Genomic DNA, 7,609 nt, shown 5'->3' with positions numbered 1-7,609 from the left:
AGGTTGTAGGTTTTTCCCTTTCAGCACTTTCAATATATCATACCACTCCCTTCTGGCCTGCAGTTTCTGCTGAAAAATCAGGTGATAGCTTCATGGTGTTTCCCTTGTATGTGACTCTTTGTTTTTCTCTTGGTGCCTTTAAAATTCTCTCTTTAACTTTTGCCATTTTAATTATGTCTTGGTGTGGGTCTCTTTGGGTTCATCTTATTTAGGACCAGCTGTGTTTCCTGTACCTGGATATCTGTTTCATTCTTTAGGTTTGAGAAGTTTTCAGCTACAATTTTTATCAAAAACGTTTTCAACCCCTTTCTCTCTCTCTCTTCCTTCTGGGACCCCTATTATGTGGTTGTTGGTCCACTTGATATTGTCCTAAAGGCCCCTTAAACTGTTCTCCTTTTTAAAATTTGTTTTTCCTTGTTCTGTTCTGATTGGGTGAATTTCCATTTTTCTGTCTTCCAGATCACTTAGGTATTCTACTATATCATCTAGTCTGCTGTTAATTCCTTTTAGTGTGTTTTTCATTTCAGTTATGCTGTATTCTTCAGTTCTGACTCATCCTTTTTTATATTTTCTAGTTTCTTGTTAAAATTCTAATTGTGTTCCTCTATTCTTTTCCTTAATTCAGTTAGCATTCTTATTACTAATGCTTTGAACTCTTTATCTGGTAAAGTATTTACCTCTCTTTCATCAGTTGTGTTTTCAGGTTTTTTGTTTTTTGGTTTTTTTGCTTGCTCTTTCATTTGAAACAAACTCCCCTGTCTTCTCTTTTTGCTTAACTTTCTCTGAATCTATGAAATTAGGTGAAACAGGTACCTATTGTGGTGTTGAAGGGGTGTCGTTATGTGAGAGCATCCCTATACAGTCTGCATGTGCCTAGTGGTTTTGGTGGGATAACTGGATTTGAGGTGAACACAAGTCATGTCTTTTCTCATGGTGTGCTGGCAGCAATCAACTTGGTAGGAGGTGGGGCTAGAGATGGAGGAGCTAGGGCCAGATCCTGGGCTGAACCAGGGCTTCCCCTCTACTTAGTGGCCATCACCACCCTATCAGGTGCGGTGTCGGTTCATAAGCTGCAGTAGAGCAGAAGACTTGACGGTCAGGTTTGAGCTGGCTCTGTCCCATTTACCATTTATGTGTGTGCTTTTGCCCCTCCCAGCACTGGCATCCTGGCCTGAGAATGGAGCAGTGCTGGGACAAGAGGAGATGGCACAGGCACTCAGCATGGGTCAGACCATGGGCTGTGGTGGTCTGGCTGGGTCTCCATATGCTGCCTGTGTAAGTCCTAGTAGTGGCTGTCCCTGCCCTGCTCAGACACTGCTTTGCATCTGAGGTGCCTCTTTGTGTCACAGCCTGACTCTCCCTTTGGCTGTGGCAGCCCTTGCTCCAGTGTGGATCTACATGGTGAAACAGGCAGGGCTGGAGCAATCACTCGGCTCCAGCTGGGGCATGTGTGGAGGTAGTTGTGAGAAACTGACCAGCCACTCATGAAGTCTCAATCTGCCCTCTCTGCTCTGCGTTGGGACAAAGCAAGCAAGCATATGATCACTTCTCACAAGCAGAGTCCAGGCTTTCTACAACCCTCCTGTTAGTGCCACTGGCTCTGCAAGCAGCCAAGTGGGCTCATCTTCTCTGTGGTGACCCCATGGCTGGGGCACCCAATACATGACTTGAACAGCTCACTCCCCAGGGAGCATCTCCGCCCATATAATCTCCCTTTCCTCTGAGTTCTTACACAGGGGCACAGGTCCTGACCTGACTGCTTCTCCTCCCCGCTTACCTGATTCCATGTGGATCTTTCTTACATCCTTGGTTGTACAGGAGTCTTGCTGCCAGTCTCCGGTTAGTTTTCAGTGAGAATTGTTTCAAGTGTAGATGTATTTTTGATGTGTCCATGGTGGGGAGGTAAATTCTGTGGCCTCCGACTCTGCCATCTTGATCTCCTGTGTTTCATTATCTTAAATAACAAGTACTTCACCAGGTACTAGGCTGTCTGCTAAGATGATTTTATTGATTAAAAATGTAGAGTCCCGGGCTTCCCTGGTGGCGCAGTGGTTGAGAATCTGCCTGCCAATGTAGGGGACACGGGTTCGAGCCCTGGTCTGGGAAGATCCCACATGCCGCGGAGCAACTGGGCCCGTGAGCCACAATTACTGAGCCTGCGCGTCTGGAGCCTGTGCTCCGCAGTGGGAGAGGCCGCGATGGTGAGAGGCCCGCGCACTGCGATGAGGAGTGGCCCCCGCTTGCCGCAACTGGAGAAGGCCCTCGCACAGAAACGAAGACCCAACACAGCCATGAATAAATAAATAAATAATTTTAAAAAAAATGTAGAGTCCCACAATTGTCAAGGCATTTCAGGTATCCAGACATACCTTTCTCAGTTTCCTTTTTCCCTCTTAAGGCTAACTTGGCCATTCTCTCCCTCTTCCTAGTACTGTAGTGATGCACTTGTCAAGCAGCATGGACAACGGTGGGGTAGATTTTATCTTCATCATCCCAGAATCCTAATTTGAACACACTGACGAATTGCTGCTTTTGAATATACATTTACAAGTAGCATATACAAGTAGCATATTCTAATGTTGATCTCAGGTGCTGAGTGTGGGCCCTGTTTTGATACTGTAATTTCCAGATACTCCTTTTGAGGTCAGAAATTAGAAGACCTTTAAAATCAGGGCAAGAATTTGCAACTTTATTCAGGTTAAAGTTTTTAAAAGGCAATTGATGGAATCTGATGAACCCTTCAGGATACATAAATCTCTACTTCTCTAAGTTTGCATGCTGGTGGTATGAGTTCAGCTGCAAAGCCTGGAAACCTAAGTTCAAATCCCTTAAACACCTACCACTGGAGAGTCAAGTACTTTGGATCCATATCTTCACCTCACTTTATCTTTTCATGAGCATAAATAGAAGGATTTTAGAAGCACCTGACTCATAGGTCAGCAGAGAAAATGAAATTAATTAGTATGAGAAAAGTGCTGAAAACTATGCCTGACAGTAGCGCATTGCAAGTGTTAGTGATAGTGTGAACAGTTAATAATTATTATTGCATTTAATTTTATGATACCTGGTAATACCATTATTATTACAATGATTATAGATTGTGTTTGTGATAATAATCCTATAATGCGACAGGAATGGAAATGGGGAATTAAAAGGACAGATTTTGGTGATCCATTGAAAATGATGAGTTTGAATGGAGCCATGAACTTGAACTCCCAGAGCATTAGAAGAACATTGATGAGTCAGGCCCTCATTTTCCTCTTTAATTATGCTGGGTCTGCTCCAACACGTAAACAATTTGATTTTCTAGGCCCACAGTGATCTGTGCTCTAGAAGAGTGGTCGTCAAAGTAAAACCCAGACCAACACAGCAACATTTGGGAATATGTTAGAAAGGCAAATTTCCAGCCCCATGCCCAACCTCTGAATCTCATATTCTGAGTGTGGAGCCAAACATTTGGGTTTCGACAGATCCTTGAGTTGATTCTAATGCAAGGCACAGTTTGAGAAACTCTGCTGTAAACCCATATTTCATATGCTTGGTTTGGGTTTTCCTGCTTGCTGGTTTGAAGCTTTGGAGAATTCTCAGTGAATCAGCCATATGTTGTTCCCTATTTTTTTTTAACTTTATTTTATTTTTTTTAACATCTTTATTGGAGTATAATTGCCTTACAGTGGTGTGTTAGTTTCTGCTTTATAACAAAGTGAATCAGCTATACATATACACATATCCCCATATCTCCTCCCTCTTGAGTCTCCCTCCCACCCTCCCTATACCACCCCTCTAGGTGGTCACAAAGCACTGAGCTGATCTCCCTGTGCTATGCGGCTGCTTCCAACTAGCTAACTATTTTACATGTTGTTCCCTATTTTATTCCTATTGTTTGGCATAATGTGCGAAAGTTCAAATTAGTTTTGAGTGTAGGAGAGAGAAGGACAGAAAGATTAGAGGTTTAGGAAGTGAGAGAGACTGAGAGAAAGGCACAAGGCAAAGAAAAACATGAGGACCATTCACTTCAATTTACAATACAGATATCACACTTTTCTAAAGTAAGTGATTTGTGTACATCTGCTATGTGTCTTGTCACATGTATTTTTCCCAGCAGACTCATCCACAACATGGAATCAGAAAGCCAAACAGGTGTAGGAGAAATTCTCCTCTTGGGCCTCTCAGAGGATCCAGAACTGCAGCCCCTCCTCTTTGGTCTATTCCTGACCATATATACCTGGTCACTGTGCTTGGGAACCTGTTCATCAGCCTCGCCGTCAGTTCTGACTCTCACCTCCACACCCCCATGTACTTCTCCCTCTCCCACCTGCCCTTCACTGACATCAGTTTCAGCACCACCACAGTCCTCAAGATGCTAGTGAACCTCCAGACACAAAGCAAATCCATCACGTATGCAGGGTGCCTAGCTCAGGTGAACCCAAGATCAGGGTTATTTCTATAGTGACTTTGTGGACAATGTTCTTAGGAGAATTTTAGTGTCAGAAAGAGAACAGTGTAGGGGAAGGAGTTGAGCAAGGGTGTCATTATAGCCAGAGCACTAGCCTCAGCTTAGGTTTTAGGTGTTCTTATAAAAAAAAATGGTATCTATATGAGGAGATGGATATGATAATTATATTGACCACAATGATAATTTCACTAAGCATGTATATCAAGTCAACATGGCTTACAACTTAAATATGTATTTTTTTAAATACACAGAGAGAAAAGCATATCATTCTCTTTGTGTTTCAGGGTGAGGCAATCGGCCAACACGAATTTGGGAAAGGTGAGGAATTTGTCAAATTAAGGTCATTTTTAAAGTTGTTTCTTTTCCTATGCAAAAGCTTTTCAGCTTGTAGTAGTCTACCTGTTTATTTTTGTTTTGTTGCCTTTATTTTTGATGTCACTTCCAAAAATTTATTGCCTACACCAGTGTCAAACAGCATAACCCCTATGTTTTGTTCAGGAGTTTTCCATTTCAGATCTTACATTTAATTCTTTAATCTATTCTGAGTTGACGTCTGTCATTGGTGTAAGACAGGAGTCCAGATTCATTATTTAATCCTCATTACCTGAAACAGCATCCTCTTCCCTAAGGACATAAATCAGCAGAGCCACTTGACTCCAGCCCACCTACCATTTTAAGTGTCAGATCTTTTGGTGCTACATGGAAAATTTAACCTTTTTTTGAGCCAGCTAAGGCTTTGTGTATTTTACCTAACATACATGTGTTTGAAATTTACTGCTGTTAAGATGTTCCTCAGTGATATTAAAATGCCATCTTGTCATAAGTTTATTTTAAAAATATATCTAGAAATATATAGCATAAGAAAATTCATACAGAAAAAGTTAGAATGAAAATAAATGATGAACACATGAAAATACTGAAATCTTTAAAGAAAAATGTTTTTAAGTGAATATTAAGGTGGCGCACCATCACATCTTAAATTATGGATGAAATCTCATGAGATCTACTAGATAATAGACAAAACTGCACCCTAGTGCCTTCGGTGACATTGTATTTTTTTTTTTAAACCTCTTTATTGAAGTATAATTGCTTTACAATGGTGTGTTAGTTTCTGCTTTATAACAAAGTGAATCAGTTATACATATACATATGTTCCCATATCTCTTCCCTCTTGCATCTCCCTCCCTCCCACCCTCCCCATCCCACCCCTCTAGGTGGTCACAAAGCACCGAGCTGATCTCCCTGTGCTATGCGGCTGCTTCCCACTAGCTATCTATTTTACAGTTGGTAGTGTATATATGTCCATGCCACTCTCTCACCCTGTCACATCTCACCCCTCCCCCTCCCCATATCCTCAAGTCCATTCTCTAGTAGGTCTGTGTCTTTAGGTGACATTGTATTTTGTCACAACACAATTTTAAAATAAAAAACCATAATTCAATCCAAAGTTGCCTAAATGTGAAGGAAAATGTACATTGAATCTATTGTGTGAAAAATGGAAAACATGATTATGAAAGCCTAAAAAGAGAGTATGATGTCTGTTCATATTGAGCACAGTCACAATAGATCATAGGGAATAAACTGGATACTGCTGTATAAAATATAAAGAACAGGAATTAAGGAACAGGAAACATTCAGTGGCTCTAAAACTGAAATGCCCCTAAGTGTCTGAATTTTATAATATCTTAACTATATTCATAAATGTACTATTTGTATCTAATATGTAAAATATGTTTTCACACAAAAATTGAAATCAGGCTTTCTGGTATTATTAATTTGAGATGCCTTTTTTTGTAATTTTATAAAAGGATCCAGGAGTTCATTAGAAGAGAAGTGTGTGTACATATGTGCAAGGTATGTAAAATGCAGGCGAGCATGAACAGGTGAAGAGAATGGGTAATGTATCCTTGCCTCACAAGTCAGGGATTAGTCATCATGAATTCCTTTCTTCTATAGTTTTGGTCTTTAATGATTTGACTGCTCAAGGATCAGAATGACATTAATAATATACGTCTAATGAGGAGCTTTGGATATTGACCCCCCGGGGAAAACGAGCTACTCTAAAGAATCAACTTGTGACAACATTTCAATGGCTCTTGCCTAGTCAAAACAGGCACACCTTCCAGAGATAATCCTTAAGTAGAATTTCATTGTCTCATTTGGTCTCTCTGCCCTTTCTGAGTACAGATCTGTCTTCAATATCCAGGTGTCATTTCAAGTTTCATCTCACACTGATGCCAGTCAGGTAAATTAATGCACATTAGATAATGTTTTTGTAATGAGACGAGGCGTTTTACTCCAAAGTCATCTATGGGAAGCAATGAGCAGAGTACATGTATGAAATGATCAGAACCCAGTGTCCCATGGGACTCCAGACAAATTGTCTTCTTGGTGACAAATTCTCATGTTTGTTTGTATCAATGCTCACCCAGCTCTCAGTCTGCTGGTCTAATATTTTCTCTAAAAATGGAAAAAAAATTTATCCTCCTGAGCAGAGATCTGCCCCTTCTCAAACATGATGACTGTTATAAAATTTTCTGACACTTACTTAAATTCTTCTTGTGGTTGTGGGGAAGGTGTTTTGTCAGCTTTCCCTTCATGCCCATTCCTGCTTCTTTAAACACCACTGCACAGAAGTGTGTCTGCATTATCTCTGGACTTGGGCTATGAAATTACAGGGGAGAAAGTAGAGGCACAGAGAAACAGCTATCTGCCATCCCAGTACACCTGTTTATAAAATTGCCAAGTATTTAATATAAGAACAGCGGAGATAGTATCATAAATTTAAAAAATATAACCATCCTTCAACTTATTCTAGAATTTTCAAATGTTGACACTCTATCATATCAACTTCAGGTTTTTAAAAAAAATAAAGTAACAAAATAATACACACATACAAAAGCCCTCCCTTTTGCATGCCCTCAGTTGTTGTTCTCCCCTTCCTAGAGACAACATCACCTTGAATGTGGTGGTATCCCTCATGCATTGCTTTATGGTATATATGCATTCAAAAAAATACATTGATAAAAGGAATCAACACAGCAGAATGGAGAAATAAAACATGATGTAACTTGCAGTGGAATACTCCCTGGTGATTAAAAATAATGAAGAGGGATTAAATATAGCAACAATAGAGAAAAGTGAAATCACATA

This window comes from Eschrichtius robustus, chromosome 2, assembly GCF_028021215.1.
Source record: "Eschrichtius robustus isolate mEscRob2 chromosome 2, mEscRob2.pri, whole genome shotgun sequence".
Classification (NCBI taxonomy): domain Eukaryota; kingdom Metazoa; phylum Chordata; class Mammalia; order Artiodactyla; family Eschrichtiidae; genus Eschrichtius; species Eschrichtius robustus.
The sequence above is the reverse complement of the archived record's forward strand: the minus strand, read 5'-3'. Positions refer to the sequence as shown.